The 23,547-nt window shown below is 34.5% G+C and overlaps 2 non-coding genes across 2 annotated transcripts; both read right to left on the bottom strand.

The window, feature by feature from the left end:
• Positions 1-276: 276 nt before the first annotated feature.
• On the bottom strand, positions 277-383 carry LOC141683342 (small nucleolar RNA R71). Its single transcript, XR_012560240.1, has one exon. It is a non-coding gene; the product is annotated as a small nucleolar RNA R71 (small nucleolar RNA).
• Positions 384-21,597: 21,214 nt separating this feature from the next.
• Positions 21,598-21,704, bottom strand: LOC141683051 (small nucleolar RNA R71). The gene has a single exon (XR_012560087.1). It is a non-coding gene; the product is annotated as a small nucleolar RNA R71 (small nucleolar RNA).
• Positions 21,705-23,547: the final 1,843 nt, after the last annotated feature.

Raw genomic sequence — 23,547 nt, 5'->3', positions numbered from 1 at the left:
AAGCCTGGCACGATCTAGATAGTCCAGAACTCAGTTCAGTTTGGGGGTGCTCCAATAGAAGATCCTACCATGTATATTAGGGACTTCACTGAGATCTGTGACACTTTCAACTTTAACAATGTCTCTGAAGATGCTGTGAAATTGAGGTTTTTCCCATTCTCTCTAAGGGATAAGGCTAAAGGTTGGTTACACTCTCTACCAGCTGGTTCGATTGCTACTTGGGAAGATCTTTCTCAAAAGTTTCTCACTAAATTCTTCCCTATGGCAAAGACACATGCAATCAGGAATGCTCTTACTCAGTTTGCACAACAATCATGGGAATCTCTATGTGAAGCTTGGGAGCATTATAAGGAGATGCTGAGAAAGTGTCTGCATCATGGAATGCCCGACTAGATGGTGATAAATTGCTTCTATAATGGGTTGGGAGCACAGTCGAGACCTAGGCTCGATGCAGCATTAGGTGGAGCTCTATGGGCTAAAAGCTATGAGGAAGCTTATGAGCTGATCAAGATGATGGCTACGAATGAATATCAGAACCCAACCCAGAGAATGCCACAGGGCAAGGTAACAGGAGTTTTTGAGGTGGATACAGCTACGGCTATCACCGCTCAGCTAAAGGTTATAGCTATGAAAATTGATTCTCTGTCCAACTATGGAGTTAATCAGATAGCCAGTGTTTGTGAGCTGTGTGCAGGTGCGCATGCGACGGAGCATTGTGCTATATCTTATGAATCAGCTCAGTTTGTGAGAAACTTTCAGAGGCTATAACAGCCAGTTCCTGCCACGTACCATCCTAACAACCGTAATCATCCGAACTTCAGCTGGAGCAACAATCAGAATGCAATGCAACAGCCGTACAAGCAGTTTGGAAACAAGAAATTTAATCCTCATGGTTTCCAGCAACAGTTTGTACCAAGACATCAGTTTCAGCCACAAAGGATGCAACAACAATCTCATGGAGGTCCAGCTCCATCTATTAATGAAAGATCTGAATTAGAGGAGTTGAGGCTTATGTGCCAAAGCCAAGCGGTTTCAATCTAGACTCTAGAGAACTAAATAGGGCAAATTTCCAATGCACTGTTGAGTCGACCTCAAGGAACTCTTCCTAGTGATACAGAAGCTAATCCAGGCAAGAGGGAAGTCAAAGAACAGATTAATACAATCACCTTGAGGTCTGGAAAGATCGCAAACCCTCAAAATCATCAAGACGAAGATTCTGAAAAAAATCCAGAATGCAGGCGCGCCCGCGCCCTTGCCAATTTCAGAAAGTGAAAAAATACTGATTCATTTGTGAAAAAAGACGGCGAAGCAGAAAGGAAGAAAAATTCTGCTAAAAACACTACTCCTGAGCAGAATATATGGGAGAAACAAGGTTATCTGCCTCCCTAATTTCCTAAAAGGCTTCAAAAGCATTAGTTCGACAAGCAATTTGCCAAGTTTTTGGAGGTTTTCAAGAAGTTGCACATTAACATACCTTTTGCGGAAGTCTAGAATAGATGCCGAGCTATGCTAAGTTCATGAATGGTATTCCATCTCGGAAGCTAAAACATGAGGAGTTGGAAACCATTGCTCTAACGGAAGAGTGCAGTGCTGTGCTGCAACAAAAATCCCCTCCTAAAATTAAAGATCCAGGAAACTTCACGATACCTTGCACAATTGGAAATTTGTCGTTCGGCAAGTGTTTGTATGACTTGTGAGCTAGCATCAATCTAATGCCCTTGTCCGTTTTCAAGAAACTTTGACTACCTGATCCAAAACCTGTGAACATGTCTTTACAGTTGGATGATTGTTCCATCACTTATCCGCGAGGTACAGTGGATGATGTCTTGGTCAAGGTGGACAAACTTATCTTACCTACTGATTTTGTAATTCTGGATTTCGAGGAAGATGAGAAGATCCCCATAATCTTGGGAAGACCATTCTTGGCTACAGGCCGAACTATGATCGATGTGCAAAAAGGAGAGCTTACGATAAAGGTTCAAGATCAGAAGATCACTTTTAATGTGTTCATGGAAATAAAGTCACCCATAGATAAAGAGGAGTGCTTTAAAGTATAGCGGGTCGACTTTGTCATGAATTTTGAGCTTGAGCAATTGCCAAAGTCAGATACCTTAGAGAGATCCTTAATAAGGGAATCAGTTATTGAAGATGAAGAAGGAGCAAAGCAACTGCAGGTTTGAATGCTCCTCTGTGGAAGAGGAAGTTGGATATGTCATTCGATTCTCTTAGGTTAGCAGAGCTGAAAATTTCTCAGGAGCGTCTCGAGCCGTCTATTGAAGAAGCTCCCACACTTGGGCTCAAACCGCTGCAAGAACATTTGAGTTATGCATTTTTGGGTGCACCCCCTGACAAGGGGTTGGAATATATCTATGATAATCTAAAGGGTGACCAGACGGTTCCTCCCGTGCCTGCAAATGGTCTCTCTCATGCACCACAGATAGTTGATAGGCTTGGTCTTGGTGATGCGCAGTATAGAATGTTGATTTTGCGTATTGAGGCCATGCATGACATCCACCGATGTTTTGATGAAGATTTGACACACACTCTCGGTAGTGTTTTCCGAGACACTGGTGTCGAGGTTGATTGGCCACCTGATCCTCCACCCGAAGAGGGTGATCCTCCCTCTACTAGGTATGCCTTGTATCCTTATTATTACCTTCAATGGGGACATTGAAAATTTTAAGTTTGGGGGTGATAATATAAGGATTAGTTTGTATTGTGTCCATATAGAATCATATTGCATGTTTAGTTATATTTCATTCATATTTTTGCATGATTGTTCATATAGGACATATTTGTTTATGTTTTTATGTGAGGTTATATAGTTGCATTTGCATGAATATAGCATGATCCCTTAGGTTGAGCTATTTCTGTCTGAGAAGTTGATATTAATTTGAGTGTAGTGATGATAAATAGAGGGATGTTAAGTCCTAATGAATTGATTTGCATGCCAGAAACAAAAGAAATTCACAAAGTCTTATAGGATTGCTTTTGAGCTAGATCATGATCATATTTATTTATTTGTTGAGATTTAATCACTTGTTTATTTCTAGCTGTGAATAAGTCTAGGTGTCAAATGGCTAGTAGCCGGCTCATATTTTTATGAGTAGTCTTGGGTTGAATGAGATAGAGCGAAACACATTAATTCAAAAATTGAAAAAAAAAAGAAAAAAAAGAGAAAAAAAGAGAAGAAAAAAAGTAAGTGTTTATGCATAATTGATCAAGAGTGAGCTCTTTAATACTCGAGTTATTAAGTTCTAGGGGACTTTGTGCCTAGTGACCTAAGGCTTTGATAGTCTGGGATCCGCGAACCTAACGCTCGCTACATGGGTATTATTGTAAAAGTCTTTTGGGACCTCACTCATTGCACAGTCAAATAAGCATCTTTGTTATGTGTTCAATAATAGCATGAATCCTTGTATAACTCTAGTAGAAAGGAGGTGTTGTGAGTCATTATATATTTATCGTCTATCCTGTTTATAAACTCGTGATTGTTTTGATGATAGATAAGTTATGGTTATTTGATCTAGTATCGAGTATATATGTTAAGCGTTGCACACGTGCATGTTTCTGGTTTGTGAGTTGATTTGTGATGTTTCTTTGAACTCTATTTAGAGTCATTGCATTCTTAGAGGCGTTGGCTTATTCATTTGCTTATGGTTATTCTGAGGGGATCGATTGTATTATCATTTAGTTGGATTCATGTAGTTGCATTCATGCATTAGTTTTGTTTTGTAGTTTTTGAGTCTGTTTATGCTTGAGGATAAACATCGATTCAAGTTTGGGGGTGCGATAAGTGAATTTTATATCTACTTGGAACGCTTTATTACAGGCTTAAGTTGGTTTTTTGGATTCAAGTTATTGGTATTTTTATTTGTTATTATGTTATTGCATTACATGTATTAGTAGGATGAATAAATGAGCTTTTCAAGGAAATATGCTGAAAAAAGGTTAGATTATGAAGTCAAGACCATTCTCAAGTTGTAGAGAATCTCGATAGATTCACGTGGACTATTGAATCGTTGAATTCTGATGAACGAAACTCAAACTGCATCCAAAATAAGAATTGAAGTCAAAGTGCAGGAAGGCGGCGCGCCCGCGCAGGAAGCGGGGCGGCCGCGCCAGAGATGCAGAAAGTGCGCGCGCCCACGCGGAGAGCGGGGCAGCCGCACGAGGTCCCGGTGTGTTGAGTGGCATTTATGACATTTTATAATGCTCTAATAAACTTTGAATTGATGCATTTGTACTCAAGTTGTTAAGTGTTTTAACGTGTTTTCTAGTGTTTTTGCATTTAAGGCATTAATCTGTGAATCAGGTGAATTAGCATTGTTTTGGTGCTAATTTGGTGTCAAGGTGGTGTTGGAATAAAAGCTCGTGGAAAGCCGGCTCGATGCAGCAAGGAAAAAGATGAAATCTGAGTTTTTCCCAAAAGGACGGCGCGGCCGCGCTGTAATAGCGCGCGGCTGCGCTGTAATAGCGCGCGGCTGTGCCAGGATTCCAGAAAGGCAGCGCACCCGCGCTGTGATAGCCCGCGGTCGTGCCAGTGTGAAAAATATGAATCCTGATTCTAATTCTATTCTTAGTGGGGAGACTTCCAGATTGCAAAGGGCTGATATATATATATATATATATATATATATATATATATATATTCAAATAAGAACATTTTCATGAGAGGGACGTACCAGAGCGCAAGGAGAGCCGTAAGAAGACCGTTTTAGCACGATTCAATGAAGATGAAGAATATCTTGTTTTTACTTGTTAATCTTTATTTTAAGTTATATTTGGATGCGAGTTTTCTTACTTGTGAACTTTACTCTTATTTTGTACTTGGTTTTATTTATTCGTTATAAAGACTACGTTTGTTATACCATGCTTTCATCGGAACCCACGTTGATGATGAGTCCGATTATGGGCTAATCGTTATCGTGCGGTTCTAGCGGATCTAGTTATAGATTTCTTTAGTTAAATTGTTTAGATGCCTTAGTATATGGTGATTGATTGATATCCTAGTATTGGTTGTGCGTATTCGTCTTATGAGCGTCGTGAACTTATAAGATAGCGTGTTAATTCTTATTGAAGCGACAGTGAATTTAAGGATTTAGAACTTGCCAAGCTAGCATAGGTTCATGTATTGTTATGCATGATTCATAGGTAATTTTAATCATCTTACTTGCCCTGTGTAATCAAGATAGATAACTTGTACTTAAACCGTTATGTTATTAAATTCTATAGACATATAGTGTAATATCCGGGATATATCGTGTAATTATTTTTGCTAATAAATAATTAATATATGTGTTCAGTATATATTCTGTAAATTAATTGTTAAGTGTTAAATGTGTTTGGATGTTTAAAAATATTATTAATTGAGTATTTTAATTTTTATATGTCCAAAATAAAATATAGATAACTGTCATATCTTCCTAATTATTTTTATGTTGATTTATGGATTTATAAGGATCATATGAAATTTATAAAATCTTTTTCCGAGTATTTAAAATCTATTTTATAAAAACGGGAATCAACCGACGTCATCCATTGTTACGTTTTTGGAACTCAAAACTCTTCCGAGAACTCTGTCCTAACCTAATTATAATATTCCGAGCATATTCCATATTTTGACTTTTTCGATCCGGAGTACGATTTATCCTGCGCGGGTCCCGGCGCAATATTTTCGATACAATATTCATTTCGGTAAATCAATAAAACTCGGATTTTCGATAAACGTGAGCTTTTTATTAAACTATCTCAATTATCACCTCGTAGTACGTGTAACCAGGCGCTGAGACCAAGACTATAGTACAAATTGTACTGGTTTGGATAATTGTCCCGAAAATCGATACCGTTTGGATCAGTTTTTACAAATAAACGTACCGTTTTATATCCAGAATGATCCAACGGGATACTAATTTTCCGTAATTATAAATAGCCTTTACCGTATTTTATTTCGTATCAAAAATCATTTGCTGTCAGTAATTATATAAATTTCCAGAGAAAATTCATATATTCATAAACCTTTCTGAGAATCAAACCAACAATCGGAGGTGTTATCGGAGTCCGTTTGAAAAGCTCGAGTACTCAATCCAAAGGTCTTGAGGTGTTCTATCAGATTCTGTGTTCCAAATCACTGCAGAAATCAAGGTTTATTTTCTGAAAAATTATTTATTTTCGAATTAATTTTATTAAAAATATGAATTTTTGTAAGGATGATTGTTTGTATGATTTCATGCTTGCATGTTGTAGAGCTTGTTTTCCTGATGATTTTCATATGTCATACGTCTGATTTGGAGTTCAATAACATGTTCAAAATTGAGTTTAATTCTCGAATTTTAAAATTAGGGTTTATAACCCGTATGAATGTTCTTAATTGAATTTAGGGGTTTCTTATTCCGGGATAGATAGATGTTGTGGTATAGGGGGTTGTATTCTCTGTGAAATTTGCAATTTATTCGTACCAGTTTCACAAATCGACGAGGTCTGTAGAGAAGGGAGTTGTCATTTGAAGTTTACGTCGAACTCGCCGGAAACCGGCGAACTTCTCGGCCAAATTCCGGCCAACTCAGGGATTGTTAGGTCGATTTGATGGCATAGTTATGTTCCTGATGAATTGTAGATGTGATCTGGAGGTGGTGGTGGCCTGAGCATCCCTAGATCGTCTTCTCCGGCGAGACAGGGCATTTTCCGGCGACCCCCCTATAAAATTACAGTTTAGTACTTGAATTATTAGGGAAGAAACAGTTAGGTCCTTGAACTTTCCAGAATTTGCAAAAATAGGATTCCTGTTTTAAAAATATTCAAAAATCATATTTCCTATTTATTTTTATTATAAAAATTCGATTTTAATTTCTGAAAATTCCAAAAATTATTATTTTAATTCCGAAAATTATTTTTAATTCAAAAATAAATCTGAATTAATTAGTTAATTAATTTTAGTTAATTTTTAATTGATTAATTAGTCAATTAATTCGAAAATTGATTGATTAATTGATTTAATTAATTATTAATTGATTTTAATTAATTATTTAATTAGATTTAATTATTTAAAAATTATTTAAAAATTCCGAAAAATAGTTTCGAGCTTTAAAATATTATTTTAAATTATTTTCAAGGCTCGATAATTATTATGATATTGTTTTGAAGCCAGAATTGGCCAACCGAACCCTATTTACTACTTCAAAATTGATTCAACGATCTATTTTAATTCCGAAAAATGTTTTAAAAATCATTTTAAATATACAAAAACCTATTTATGACCCGAGACTTCTTTATAAATGATATACCATTGATTATGTGACATGTTATGTGTTATATGTGACTTGTTGGTTAACTATCGGTCTATATATTCGATATTTACTTGTTTATTGCATAACTTTCAATCCGTTAATCGAATTTGGGTGAAACGAAGGGTAGATAGAAGTATGTGTCGAATAGAATTGTATGAGTTAAATATTGATAGATGTTTATGATATGTGAGCATAAGAGGCAAGGCGTAGGAAAGGGAAACAGATAGTCAAGGAGTAAGACAGTGGTGATTGAGAGCAAGTGCAGTATAATAAGCTAGTACCAGGCAAGTGTTCTGAACCTTCTCGAGATATTGTAGTAACTGATATTCCTGTTTTATATTACAAGTGCTTTGAAGCACTAAACCCTAAACCTTGATTCCAGTTATTGATCTTGAGCCATAACCTGATTCTTTCTAGACCATTGATTGTTGTATACCCAAATATGAACCTCAAATATACGATACTACTCCACAAATACATACAAACTAAATATTAAACACTGACCAGATTGCTTACACATTCAAACCATTGTATCTTATGCTTTGAAAGACCAAATCCTTGGAACCCTGAAATGTTGATTCCTTTGTTATCCAATTCTTTCATTACCTAACAGCCAAGCTTTGGAAATGCCATATTGATCTTTATACAGATTGAAACCATTTTCATTATTGAACGTCCAATGTTGTTAATGATCCTGTTTATTGTTTATTACTGCTTATTCTGTTATTACGGTAGAATTGGATTGTTTTTATAAAATTGTGGACCAGATTCATGGTCAGACCATATGATGGTCAAGTTAGGCCAATGTGTGCCTTGGATCCAGTAGTTAGAGCAGTGTTGTGTGCTTTGCTCGGGGTTAGTGCGTGACTGATCAGCAGCCTAACCTTGGTTTTTAAAATGAAAATATAATATCCAATTCTAAATCATAATCCATTGTTCACTAGATATCATAACCATATTTACCTGATGATCATTATTCTCAGTTTTGTCATTGTGACTTGCTGAGCTAGTTAGCTCATTTGTGCGATGTTGTTTATGTTCTTTTCCAGTTAAGAAGGAACCGGTTGGTACCGAGGATCCCCAGTCCAGCGCAAGAGCTAGGGGTTCAGGTTGATCAAGTTGAGCTAGTAGGCTTCTTTTGGGATAATTTTAAGTTTGTAAAAGTTTGTAATAATGTTTAATACTCCGTTATGAGTTGGATAATTGGGATTTGAACGGTTTATAATATAAGTAGATGTATTTGGCTTGTGTGCATACTTTAACCTGTTGCGGTCCGTGGTAGTTGGTAAGTAGGGTCACTGCATATTATTATTATCTTTATTATTATTATTATAAGCAGGTTATAAATAAGGTATGTGTGTGTGGACCCCAAACTTCTGACCCGGGTTTGGAGGTCGCCACATATAGGGTCTCAATATAATTGGTGTCTATTCAGCTCCTATCTCTTTTGTGGATGTCTGGTAGTATGGTACTCGTGCAACGAAATTGGCGTTTATCAGTTTCGTGTTATCTGATTAGTGTCATCATCATTGCATTCTAAGGTTGAGAACAATAAGGCCATTGAATGAAGTATTTATGAAGTTAGGATCCCATGTTTGTCATATATATTAATTCAGTCAATATTAATCTTGTAGTTATAATTGTTAGCTTAATTCTTAGTTATAAACAACCTCAATTTGTTATCGTCTTAGCATTGAATAATAACCATACATTGTTGCTTAAGTGCGTGAATTAATTAGTTAGGCAATACAGTCTCTGTGTGAATGAACTAGAAAAGATTCTATACTACTTGCAAACTCATATACTTGCGTGTATTATTAGCGCGTGTTTAGCGACTAACAAGTTTTTGGCGCCGCTGTCGGGGACTGCAGTGTTAATTATTAGTTTATGTATATTCCATCAGTGGTCGTTAAAGTTCATTGACTCGGACATTGTTACTTAGTTGTTTCCTTATTTTATTTCAGGTACTCTAGCGAGGGTGTATGCATACGCGTTCGTGTACTGGTAAGAAAAATGTGGATCAAGCCGAGAAGACAACGATAGTGGTTCGTAAGGAAGTTTTCGAGGAAGAAAAGAAGGTAGAAAAAGAAGAGAAAGTTGAAGAACCAACTACTACTAGAGATGGGTGATCAAGCGGAAAATCTGAAGGCTTTGATGGACAATTCTCAGTCTAAGATTAATGACATTCTGTCAAGCATCATCAGACCAGCCATCAGGGCTAAAGCTTTTGAGATCAAGTCAAGCACGATTCAGATAATACACAACTCAGTTCAGTTTGGGGGTTCTTTTACTGAAGACCCCATCATGCACATCAGGGATTTCATCGAGATTTACGACACTTTCAAGTTCAACGATGTGACTGAAGAAGCTATCAAGCTACGCATCTTCCCATTCTCTCTGAGGGACAAGGCTAAGTGCTGGTTACATTCTCTACCAGTAGGGTCTATCACCACTTGGGAAGATCTTGCTCAAAATTTTCTCACTAAATTCTTCCCTATGGCGAAGACTGCTGTAACGCCCTCCAAACCCGGGTCAGAAGTTTGGGGTTCACACACACGCACCCAATATATAAACCTTTATATAAAATATTATATGCATTGACCCTTCTTTACACAACCACGGATCGTAACAGGTTAAAGTATGAAAACAAGCCACAACCTTATCTTTTATTACATCACACCAAATCCCAACTAGTTCAACTTACAACGGATAATACAATCACTTTTACAATCTTGCATAACTCATCTACAATATAAAGCTCCTGCTAGCTCTAGCCAACTTAACTTGGAATCGTAGCTTGCACACTGGACTGGGAATCCTCGTTACTAACTGGTGAAAAACTTAAAAAACATTTTGCAAGAGTGAGCTAACTAGCTCAGCAAGTCATAATAGCAATAATCGAAGTTAAACAATAACCAATTGAAATGATTCCAAAGAATCAAGTTTCTGAATAAGAAATTATTAGAATTGTATATTCACTTTTCATTTTAAAAACCAAGGTTAGGCTGTTGATCAGTCACGCACTAACCCCGAGCAAGGCTCCCAGCTTTGCTCTATATACTGGATCCAAGGCACGCATTGGCCTATTATGACCACGAATCTGGTCTAACCACGAATCTGGTCTACATTTATAAAACCATCCAATTCTAAAATAATTCATTATGATAACCAATGTAAATCGATAAGCTGAATCATAAACAACATTTATTTTGAAGCATAGGGTGATTCACAATACCATGAAGGTATAACAGGGAATTCAAAAAGATTTGGCTTTCAATCAAGGAAAGAATCAGAAAGTAGAAGACCAAGGGTTCAAGGGTTTCAAGAATTGGTCTTCTGTTAAACAAGGAATAAGGGTTGGTATGTTAAGAAATTCAATATCAGAATCAGTATGTGGTAGATATGTACTTGTGGAGTAATATCGTATGTGTATGGCTCGTATCTGGGAATTCAATAATAAATGGTTTATGAAGAATAAGGCTTATGGCTCAAGATCAATAAGAATCAGGGTTCAAGGTTAAATAGTTTAAAGCGCTTGCAATATAAAATATGAGTTATTTTGAATAATAGCGACATGTTATGAGATAGTTTGAAAATATTTGCAATATATCTTGAAGAAAGTTCAGAAGTACTTCCCTTATCATCGATGATTTCCAACTTTACTTGTACCCATTTAACATTTTTACTTTTCTATCACTTTCCTTCTTTTTCTATGCCTTGCTTCTATTCATCGATCACTTGATTTCTTTTTCTACACTTTAGTTCTATTTATTGATCGCTGGCTTTCATTTATATGCCTCGCTTACTCTTCTAGGCATCAAAAGTATCTATCAATACTCAATCTCATATCATTCTAATCGTCACATAGACGCCATAAGCTTTTATCTACCCTTTGTTTCACCCAAATCCGATTTACGGATTGAAAGTTATGACTGAAACAGTCAAACAACAACCACACATGCATATAACACATCAACCAGATAGCACATAGCACGCAAGATATTTGATCAAAATAATTTTTGAAAGAAGATTCGGAGTCAAAATGATTTCCAGGTATTTAATACGAATTTTCGAACATTTTTCGGAATTAACTCCGAATCAATTTATAATTAAATAATAGGGTTGGAACACCCGAATCTAACTTTAAAATAATTTTATAATAATTATCGAGTCTTGAAAATAATTTAAAATAATATTTTAAAGATCGAAACTATTTTTTGGAATTTTTAAATCAAAAGAAATGATTAAATCCAATTAAATAATTAATTAAAATTAATTAATAATTAAGTAAATTAATTAATCAATTAATATTTAAATTAATTGACCAATTAAATAAATAATATTAACTAAAATTAATTAAATGAATAATTCAGATTTAATTCTGAATTTTTAAATAATTAAAAGTATTTTTGGAAATAAAAATTAATTTTAGAAAATAAAAATAGAATTTTGAATTTATTTTAGAAAGGAAATCTGTACTAACTGATTTTTAAGAATCAATATGGGAAAATATGGATTGGAACCGGGTTAGGAAACGAGTCGAAGACCAGGTCAAGGGTTTTCATCCAGGTCTTCAAGAACGCCGGCCGCTTTCCCAAATTCCGGCAGCTTCTTGTCGATTCCGGTGAGAACCAATTGGAGGCGGAAAGGACTCATTTCCCGTTCATTTTTCAGCCGAATTTCATAAGCATGTTACCAGCTTCTCAGAACAAGCAACCACAGCCTTTATTGAACCGTAGTTCGACCTCTCCGGCCGATTTATCCATTAAAGCCGACGAGTTCAAGAAAAAATCCGGCGAGAGTCGATTTGCTTGGATTCTTAACAAAACTTAATCAATTATATACGAAACTGAAGCTCGTGATCCTTACAATTAAACCCAACAATAAAAAAAACAGAAAATCATTACATAAGAAATCCCTAATTCGAATTAAAAACATTCAAAGTATACATAAACCCTAATTTTACTATTCGAAGATCAAACATCATTTTCTCTATGATATGGAGCTCAAAATTTAACATATAATATACCAAATTGACCAGAATTCAATTCTCTACAACATGAAATCATCAAATCACATCAACAACTTCGAAATCAAAAAGTCCCAATTTATTCTTAACTTAATTCAAATTTAAGTAAATAAATAAGAAATTCACCTTAATTTCTGCACTTGAATAGATGGTGGATTCAGAAAGAGTTTTTCAAGAGCTTCGATTTGATATATTGCACGCTTGAATCAGAGTTCGATAACGCATTCGTTTGTGCGTTTAATTATGAAGAACGCAACGTTTTTAGGGTTTTTCTCTGTATTTTCTATATTTTTACTGATCGATTATGATTATACGGATAAAATGAAAATAATAAAAGGGCTATATATATTTATGGAATATTGGTTCGTGTTGGATCATTTTGGATCGATAAATTAGTTACTTAGCCACTAAGTAACCGCAAAAACGATCCGATTTGATACCCTTATTGGATAATTATCCAAACCGGGCTTTTTATAAAATACTTTATACGAAAATAATATTATAATATCCCGTCTTTCGAGAATACGGGTTTTGATGATTCACCAAAATGATTATCGTATCGAAAATCTTGCATCGGGCCGCGTACGGGTCAAATCGTAATCCGGATTGAAAAAGTCAAAACACGGAAAATGTCTGGAATCACCAGATTAGGTTAAGAAGGAGTTTTCAGAAGAGTTTCGGGTGGTAAAAACGTAAAAACGGTTGAAGTCGGACGATTCCCGGCTTTATAAAATAGTTTTATAATTATTCAGAAAATAACTAATAAATTCATAATCAATATAAAATCATATAATATTCCAAAAATTACCAGAAAAATACCTTAATTATCTGTATTTTATTCTGGACGTAATAAAATTAACATACTTATACTTTACCACATATAAGCATCCACATATCCACACCAATCATCAAATAATTCACCGAAAATCATATAATAATCATTTATCGATAAAAATAATTACACGCTATGTCCCAGATATTACATCCTTCCCCCTTAAAAGGATTATGTCCTCAGAATCACACTAAGGATCAGATAATGATACATTTAAGTATCTCACTCTCATTTTCTCAGGTTGATCCCTCAACCTTACAACTTTCATAAACCTTTACTCGCAACATAATTCATTACTTAACAGCCTCTCGCTGACATCATATTCTATTTGTTGCTCATAATATTCAATTCAAACCTCCATTTTATATATAATGGAGCTAAATTACTCTTCCTGAATATATACATATTAATACCCTATGAATCTGTTAAACGTGTGGCGGTGAAGCCAACTTACTTACACTTATCTTGACTATTTTACTATCTCTAAAGGACCAGCATAATGCTTACTAATTATTATTTCTTTGTACTTCTAGTAATTCAGGCTCATGAATATTTGCAATAGTTACTGGTTATTGAACCCCACTGTTCAATTAACCTAGTTTATAATCGCCTCCAATCGCATTCGAGGCTCTTTAATTGTCCTCTTAATCTTCTCGTCCATCTGTGAATGATATACTGAAACCATGGCGTATTTGATTCCTGATGTTCTCGAAATTACTTTTGAATTAAGAATCAACGAGAAAATCTTGACTGTATATAATTGTCGCACAAACTTATCACCATATCTTATTTTCCTTGAATCACAATTGAGTATATTTGCTGAGCGAAACTTTAGTACTATTTTAAGGAAAATACACTAACTAGGAGGCATTACCAGCATATTCTCTCCCATATTATCATTTGTTTTAGTTCTAAGAAGTCCTCATACGAAACTGAATGCAATGCTTTCCTTGACGTCTAGTCATATATAACATTTATCCCTTCTTTATGTCATATTATTAGAAAGTCTTCTTTGACATCTATGTTTCGTATCATATTCTCGGAGTAGCTTGAATCCTTTGAGTTATTGATGTTTAGCTAAATTTCTATCTTTTAGTTCCGCCTTATTTAAAGTCCGTTCATCTAGGGGTGATATATACTATTCTGGTTTGACATAATTCATCGTATTCTATATAAACCTGTCAAATCTTAAATCAAGCAATATTGATCATTTATACTCAATTTTTGGATCTAAGGACGTACCACCATTTCTTCAAGCAGCAACTAACCCACTTATTGGACGAACTGCTTACAAATAAAAGAGAAAGACTGGGTTTGGATAACCTATCAATAAATTTAATTTATGTTATCCTCACCTTTGGAGTCTCAGGTGATTTCACTATAACATCTCTTGGCGAAATATATCTATCTTTATTTTTGAAAGTCAATAGCCTTTGATGCTCTAATTCTTGGGTAGGTATAACATTTAATTACATGTTTCTCCCGTTTTCTCTTCATGTCTGGTCACTAGATATGTTCTTTTAGTTCTCGGTACTTAATCATACTTCTGAGATACAGTACATATCTCAATTTACAAATTTTTCTTCAAACTCTTCACTCTACTCTTGTCGCACATAATACCCCTATCTTACCTATATCCTGGCATCTTATAAAATTTCTTTATCATCCTTTTGATTCCACTTCCTCTCCTATTTCCATTCTTCATTCTCATAGCTTCTTCAGAACCGAACTCTTGACATTACTACTCATTTTGATGTAATATCAAATTAGATATCAGTATGAACTTTGATGATCACAACATCCCATTCTGAAGTAAACATCAATCATCTATATTAATACCACTTTCGATATTTAACAACAACCTAAGTATCAACATCAATCAGAAACTGAATTAAAACTGTATCCCACATTTTATCCAAACCAGAATTACTTGATAAATCATTTATTGTATGATTATCAAAACAATTTGGAAACAAGACATCTTTTAATAAAACTTTATTGCAGATGATAAAATCTCTTTAATTGACTAATAAAATCCATATTGGTGTAGGTACTAATCTCTTCTTCATTTCACCTCTCTTTTTCCTTTCCTTTCTTTCTTCTCTTTGCTCTATCTTAAATCTTTAGTTCTTAAAACGTTCTCCTTACTTGTCCATACAAATAACTTTTTATTTCTCTTGTCCATTATAAAAGGGCATATTCATCCAAGTAAAGCCTCACGTACTTGCAACAATTCCTGAATTCTATTGGTGTCCTTACTTTTTCCCAATTCCTCATTGCTTTGATTTTGGATTTGAAAATCACATCAAAATTTGACTTAGTCTAATTGGAATCAATTTCCATCTAACTGACCATTAATTTGTAAAATTACCCAATTAACTCACTTAATTGATCGATTGCACCAAATGATGACTAGCTAAATGAAATCAAAGACCAATCATATATAGTCGAATTGACTATAACAACCTTTTTCAGGAGTCGAGATCATAATTGTTTAGAGTATGAACATGAATATCAATAACACACGGAAGTATACTTTCTATCTTTAGAAGTAGGGTATTTTCTGAAAATTTGGGTAGCATCTCCTTTATATTATTGACTACCAGTCGGGCTCAAGACGACACCAACAATCAATCAAACAACTGACAATCACTTAAACAACCAACAATCAATCTTCAAATTTACCAATCCACTTCCACCTTCTAAACTCATTACGTCACCACCGCATATAATACTAATCAGTACAACCCATATCTTTAGTTCAACTTAAGATTATATTGAACAATTCTTATTATACCATACCTTTTCTCATATCTTCTGATTATAACAGAATATCATTAATGAGTATCATTACAAATTATTCTAAAATTCTTCTAGTTCATGTTTCAATTCAAGCTCTCTGATTGACAATTCATCTATCCTTGACAATAGGTACTGGTTCTTTATTAATTAACTTGCTCAACTTCTGATAACCAACATATGATCTCAACCAACACTATCATAATCTTGTGAAAGAATTCATTTGGCTTTAAAGCATCACATCTTAAAAATTTTACAATTAAACTACCATACCTTCATCTCCCCTTATGTCTTTCCATATTAAACCTTCTTTGCTGACCTAGCTATAAGCATCAATTTTACCATAACTCACTTACTTGAGTGGGAAAGCCCAACCATCCCTTAATGAACACACTTAAAGTTTGTTCATAACTAGCATTTCTTCGATCTTGAATCTTCATGACAAATATCTCCCACATGATTGAGGTATGCTTCATTTTCACAACATGTTAATCGATTATCTGGTTATTATTAAGGATTTCTTCATTCGCCTCCGTTGTCCAATCGATCATTTGCCTTATCTGATACATGTAGCTTTAGTTTCTTGTTTCTTTAGTTAACTTACCTCATACGTTTTGCTAATTAGTCCAATTTACGCTAAAATCTCATACTTGCAATGTATCATGTATACAAATTTCCGCCTTTGATTTGATATCCTCGCAACAATCCCGTTATAGGCATAATGATTCTTCTCTGCATGTAAATGTCCACCATTTATTTGCTTGCAATTATCCATACTAATCATATAACTCCATCTGCTACACGGGTTCATTTTACGTCTTTTTTTTTAAAATATTCAAAGTATAGACCTTACACAAGAAGGAATTTGTGTATATGATTCTGATTGAAAACCTTTTGTAAGGAATAAGAGTACAAGGAAATAATCGGAAAGATCTATGAATCAAGAAATCACAATTGAAGAGGAAAGAATGACTGATGATTTGGATATGAGTGAGACAACCATATTTGTATTCAAGATGGCTAGTCTTTCATACTATATGGCATACAGCACATGATTAGGTGGCGTCCCACCAGACTCTTTGTCATTTCGACAAAGCGTCACACCATAACACTGTTTGTCTCAATCAGAAGATAAGACTTGAGGGAAAAATGATTTTGAAAGGAATATAACAATTTTCTTATCACCTCATAGAGCTGATTATGAATGAGATTCATACTTTATTCAAAATTCATAAGAATAAATGGTATTATAGAAAAGGATGATAGCATTGGTCGTCATCCACATTTCATCTATTTCCAGCTTTAATGCTGATTCGATCAATATATTCCAATCTGAGTTATATATTAACTTTAAAGAGTTCTCTGACATGCCTTCTTAATCGATCATTAGAATAAATTTCCCCTGTACTGGGTCTTGCATCTTTAGTGTCGCGCTTCCATATTTATAATTCAACTTTATTTGCAGTCTTATGAGATTTACAATCATAACTTCAAATTACGCTTATGCTGCTGATCGTTCAATATATTGCCTCCTTTGCTAAAATTTTCTCAATCTTCTTTGCTCATACTCAGCTTCTTGTGAATCGATGTATTCTTCGAACTTTAATCGTCTCAAAAATTAGATGAACAGTTTCTCCATACATTGGTTCTGTCGTTAAATTTATCAAACACGATTTGCACTCCTCTGTTAGAAACAAACAAATCTTCTTCGTAATAGCGGGTCCACTTGGCCTTCTAAATGAACCACACTAACTTCTAGAACAAGTATTCTTCTGGATAATCTGAATCTTATAACAAACAAGAACCTCAAGTAGTAGTTTGACAACCACATTTTTAAACTTTTTTTGTTCCAAGGAATTTTTAGAAAAAAATTTGTGAAGAAAATCTCTTTTGAAAATTGTTTAAAATTTTGAGAATCATACACCTGGTCGTCATTACTATATGAGTTGGTTGTTGTCCTTGTTAATAATTTCAAGGTATCTAATCAGGGAAGCAATCAGATAAGAGCCCATTTATTTCCATATATCTTCTACCCCTTATTGGGATCATTTTGCCTTTATTGGTCAATAAAACTCCAGTTACCGCTGCACATTATTTTATTCGTAACTTCACTTCTAGTCTTCCATACTGGTAACATTCCCATTATCATCTCTTATGATACTAAGTATAACAAATCTATCCAGTAATCATCAGATTTATTTTATAATACAAAGTCGATTTATATCACATTGCTTCTATACGTATCATGTTTAATCATAACATAGTAATCTAATTTTAAGAAAACTCTCGACTTCCAATCCTCTCAAATTATTTTAAAGATTCATCTAGCTCACTCCACAAGATAATCGTGGGTGGCATACTCATTAGTAGCTCCATATAACCTGGTAGCAGCTATTCTTTGGAATAACTAAATTCTCTCTCTAGGTTCCTTCCTATCTTTCTTAATACCTCGTATACTCACCATATGATGTGGCTCTCGAATCCATCCTCATAGGTGTTGTTACTTCATAAGACAAGTTTTAAACGGACGTTATAGAACAGGGTGTAAAGTAGACAGAAAAGATGTGCCCACAGCTGAATATCCGATAAAATCAGATGTAGCATGTGGGAAATTCTCGAATAGGTAGTCTCGTATCAGGGGATGGGATAATAACGTGAAAAGGTGCAATTGCCGCAACAGGATGTGACATGGCAAACACTGGTGGACGAGCAGGGCATTAATCAGATGATGGTCCTCCGACTAGATGCTCCGAATGATCAGACGATACCGGAATAAAAGAATCTGCCATCGCTTCTATCTGAAAATCACGTCGCTAGATAAGAATCTCGAATCATACCAAAACCTATTGTACAGTCGCATTCAACCTCTAGACGTTCTATCTTTCTATTTCCTAATCCTAATCCTAACCCTCTATCCATTCCCGACAATCTAGGCTTATTTTAGTGACTTATAACCTGTGGCTCTGATGCCAACCTGTAATGCCCTCCAAACCCGGGTCAGAAGTTTGGGGTTCACACACACGCACCTAATATATAAACCTTTATATAAAATATTATATGCATTGACCCTTCTTTACACAACCACGGATCGCAACAGGTTAAAGTATGAAAACAAGCAACAACCTTATCTTTTATTACATCCCACCAAATCCCAACTAGTTTAACTTACAACGGATAATACAATCACTCTTACAATCTTGCATAACTCATCTATAATATAAAGCTCCTGCTAGCTCGAGCCAACTTAACCTGGAATCCTAGCTTGCACACTGGACTGGGAATCCTCGTTACCAACAATTTCCTTTTTCAACTGTTGAAAAACATTAAAAAAAATTGCAAGAGTGAGCTAACTAGCTCAGCAAGTCATAATAGCAATAACTGAGGTTAAACAATAACCAATTGAAATGATTCTGAAGAATCAAGTTTCTAAATAAGCAATGATTAGAATTGAATATTCACTTTTCATTTTAAAAACCAAGATTAGGCTGTAGATCAGTCACACACTAACCCCGAGCAAGGCTCCCAGCTTTGCTCTATATACAATATCTAAGGCACGTATTGGCCTATTTTAACCATGAATCTGGTCTACATTTATAAAACCATCCAATTCTAAAACAATTTAATATGATAACCAATATAAATCAATAAGCTGAATCATAAAAAATATTTATTTTGAAGCATAGGGTGATTCACAATACCATGAAGGTATAACAGGGAATTCAAAAAGATTTGGCTTTCAATTAAGGAAAGAATCAGAAAGTAGAAGACCAAGGGTTCAAGGGTTTCTAGAATTGGTCTTCTGTTAAACAAGGAATAAGGTTAGGTATGTTAAGAAATTCAATATCAGAATCAGTATATGTGGTAGATATGTATTTTTGGAGTAATATCGTATGTGTATGGCTCGTATCTGGGAATTCAATAATCAATGGTTTATGAAGAATAAGTCTTATGGCTCAAGATCAATGAGAATCAGGGTTCAAGGTTAAATAGTTTAAAGCGCTTGCAATATAAAACATGAGTTATTTTGAATAATAGCGACATGTTATGAGATAGTTTGAAAATATTTGCAATATATCTTGAAGAAAGTTCAGAAGTACTTTCCTTATCACCAATGATTTCCAACTTTACTTGTACCCATTTAACATTTTTACTTTTCCATCACTTTCCTTCTTTTTCTATGTCTTGCTTCTATTCATCGATCACTTGCTTTCTTTTTCTACACTTCAGTTCTATTTATTGATCACTGGCTTTCATTTCTATGCCTCTCTTACTCTACTAGGCATCAGAAGTATCTATCAATACTCAATCTCATTTCATTCTAATCCTCACATAAATGCCATAAGCTTATATCTACCCTTCGTTTCACCCAAATCCGACCTCTCCGGCCGAGTTATCCATTAAAGCCGACGAGTTCAAGAAAAAATCCGGCGAGAGTCGATTTGCTTGGATTCTTAACAAAACTTAATCAATTATATACGAAACTGAAGCTCGTGATCCTTACAATTAAACTCAACAATCAAAACAAACAGAAAATCATTACATAAGAAATCCCTAATTCGAATTAAAAACATTCAAAGTATACATAAACCCTAATTTTACTATTCGAAGATCAAACATCATTTTCTCTATGATATGGAGCTCAAAATTTAACATATAATATACCAAATTGACCAGAATTCAATTCTCTACAACATGAAATCATCAAATCACATCAACAACTTCGAAATCAAAAAGTCCCAATTTATTCTTAACTTAATTCGAATTTAAATAAATAAATAAGAAATTCACCTTGATTTCTGCACTTGAATAGATGGTGGATTCAGAAAGAGTTTTTCAAGAGCTTCGATTTGATATATTGCACGCTTGAATCAGAGTTCGATAACGCCTTCGTTTGTGCGTTTAATTATGAAGAACGCAGCGTTTTTACGGTTTTTCTCTATATTTTCTATATTTTTGCTGATCGATTATGATTATACGAATAAAATGAAATAATAAAAGGGCTATATATATTTATGGAATATTGGTTCATGTTGGATCATTTTGGATCGATAAATTAGGTACTTAGCCGCTAAGTAACTGCAAAAACGATCCGATTTGATACCCTTATTGGATAATTTTCTAAACCGGGCTTTTTATAAAATACTTTATACGAAAATAATGTAATAATATCCCGTCTTTCGAGAATACGGGTTTTGATGATTCACCGAAATGATTATCATATCGAAAATCTTGCGCCGCGCCGCGCACGGGTGAAACCGTAATCCGGATTGAAAAAGTCAAAATACGGAAAATGTCCGAAATCGCCAGATTAGGTTAGGAAGGAGTTTTCGGAAGAGTTTCGGGTGGTAAAAACGTAAAAACGGTTGAAGTCGGACGATTCCCGGCTTTATAAAATAGTTTTATAATTATTCAAAAAATAATTCATAAATTCATAAATCAATATAAAATCATATAATATTCCAAAAATTACCAGAAAAATACCTTAATTATCTGTATTTTATTCTGGACGTAATAAAATTAACATACTTATACTTTACCACATATAAGCATCCACATATCCACACCAATCATCAATAATTCACCAAAAATCACATAATAATCATTTATCGATAAAAATAATTATACGCTATGTCCCGGATATTATAACTGCTGCAATCAGGAATGCTCTTACTCAGTTTTCTCAGCAAATAGGATAACCTCTGTGTGAGGCTTGGGATCGATATAAGGAGATGCTAAGGAAGTGCCCACGCCATGGCATGCCTGATTGGATGATTATCAACTGTTTCTACAATGGATTTGGTGTTACTTCTAGACCCATGCTTGATGCAGCATCAGGAGGAGCCTTGTGGGCTAAAAACTACGATGAAGCTTACGAACTTATTGAAATGATGGCTGCTAATGAGTACTAGAATCCTTCCCAGAGACTGACTCAGGGAAAAGTCGCAGGAATTCTGGAGTTGGACGCAGCAAGTGCTATCGCTGCCTAACTTAAGGCTTTGACGATGAAGGTAGACACTTTGACTAATTATGGAGTTAATCAAATCACCAGTGTCTGCGAGCTATGTGCTGGTGCCCATGAGACTGATCAGTGCGCAATTTATAGTGAATCAGCTCAGTTTGTGAGCAACTTCTAGTGATAGCAGCAACCAGTGCCAGCCATGTAGGATTTTATCTATCACGGAAGCATGGTAAAACAATTTTACATATAAAATCCATATAATATGCATACAGATCGTAAATAAAATCGAGGGATCGATTTCTAACCTTTAAAAGCGATCCAAGAACCACGAGCGGAGATCCTTAGCAGCTGCTCCTCAAGTGCGATCCAAAAAATAGGGTTTATAACAGTATATTTAATGGAAAAATTTTCAGCTGAAAATTTTCCCATAAAATATTATTATTATTAACCCGTTATTATTCTCACTAATAATCAAAACACCATTTAATTATTAATCCTTTTTCTAAACACTTTAGAAATAATTCTCTATCTTGATTTAATTTCCAAAAATTAAATTTTTAATTAATAATATTAAGAACTTTTCTTAATTAATTTATAATCAATTAAATCTCATTTAATCAATTATTAAATTTGCCAATTAATTATTTATTTCATAAATAAATAATTATCGGCCATTATTAATTAATTCTTCCACCATTAAATCATTCTCTTTTATGGTGTGACCCTGTAGGTTCAATATTAGGCCGGTAGTAGAAATAAATAATAATAAAACTATTTTATCATTATTTATATAAATTCTATAATTCATTAAATATGATTAATTAATTAATCATATTTATTCTACATCGTGAGGGATACTTCTCAGCATATCGCGACTATCCGGATAATACAAATTCACTGCTTAGAATACCAAGAACCTATTCAGTGAGTAGTTACCGTACAATCAATTCCTTCTACCCTACAATGTCACGATTAAATACAAGGTATGGAACTTGTGTCAAACCTATCTTATTTAATCATTTGTTTTCCCATTCACTATGCTTAGTTCTATTTAATGTAAATAAAAAACTCCTTTCTAATTTCATTCACTCTGGCCAGAGATTCCTGAACTAGCATAAGTGGATCAGCATTGAACATTCTCTTCCTTCACTGGAAGGGGTAGATCCTTTATTGATCATACACTATCTTCGTGTACAAATTCCTATATCCAGTAGAGCCCTTATAATTGTCCCTGGAGACTAAAAAGTAAACCAAAGCATAGTTCAGTGTACACAAGATGACTATGATGACCTCAAGTCTAAGGATACTTGTACAACTTTCACTATATGAAAAACTGCTGACACGTGAGTGAACTCCATCAGTTGTTCAGCTGTGTGAGTCATGTTCAGTGAACTTATTCTATAATAAGCACCTTCATACTAGCTATAGTGTCACCACACAAATGTCTATGAGAACAGACATCCTTCATAATAAAGCAAGCATAGTATGTATCGATCTTTGCAGATTATTAATTACCAGTTAGTAATCCTACGACCAGGAACTATTTAAGTTTAGAGTTATCATCTTTTAGGTCTCATTATTATGATCTCATCACAATCCATAAAAAGCTTTACTCTAAACTCTGGTATATCTTATTTAAACA

The sequence above is a fragment of the Apium graveolens genome, chromosome 1 (genome assembly GCF_009905375.1).
Source record: "Apium graveolens cultivar Ventura chromosome 1, ASM990537v1, whole genome shotgun sequence".
NCBI classification, from domain to species: Eukaryota; Viridiplantae; Streptophyta; class Magnoliopsida; order Apiales; family Apiaceae; genus Apium; species Apium graveolens.
This window is presented reverse-complemented; position numbering and strand designations above follow the sequence as displayed.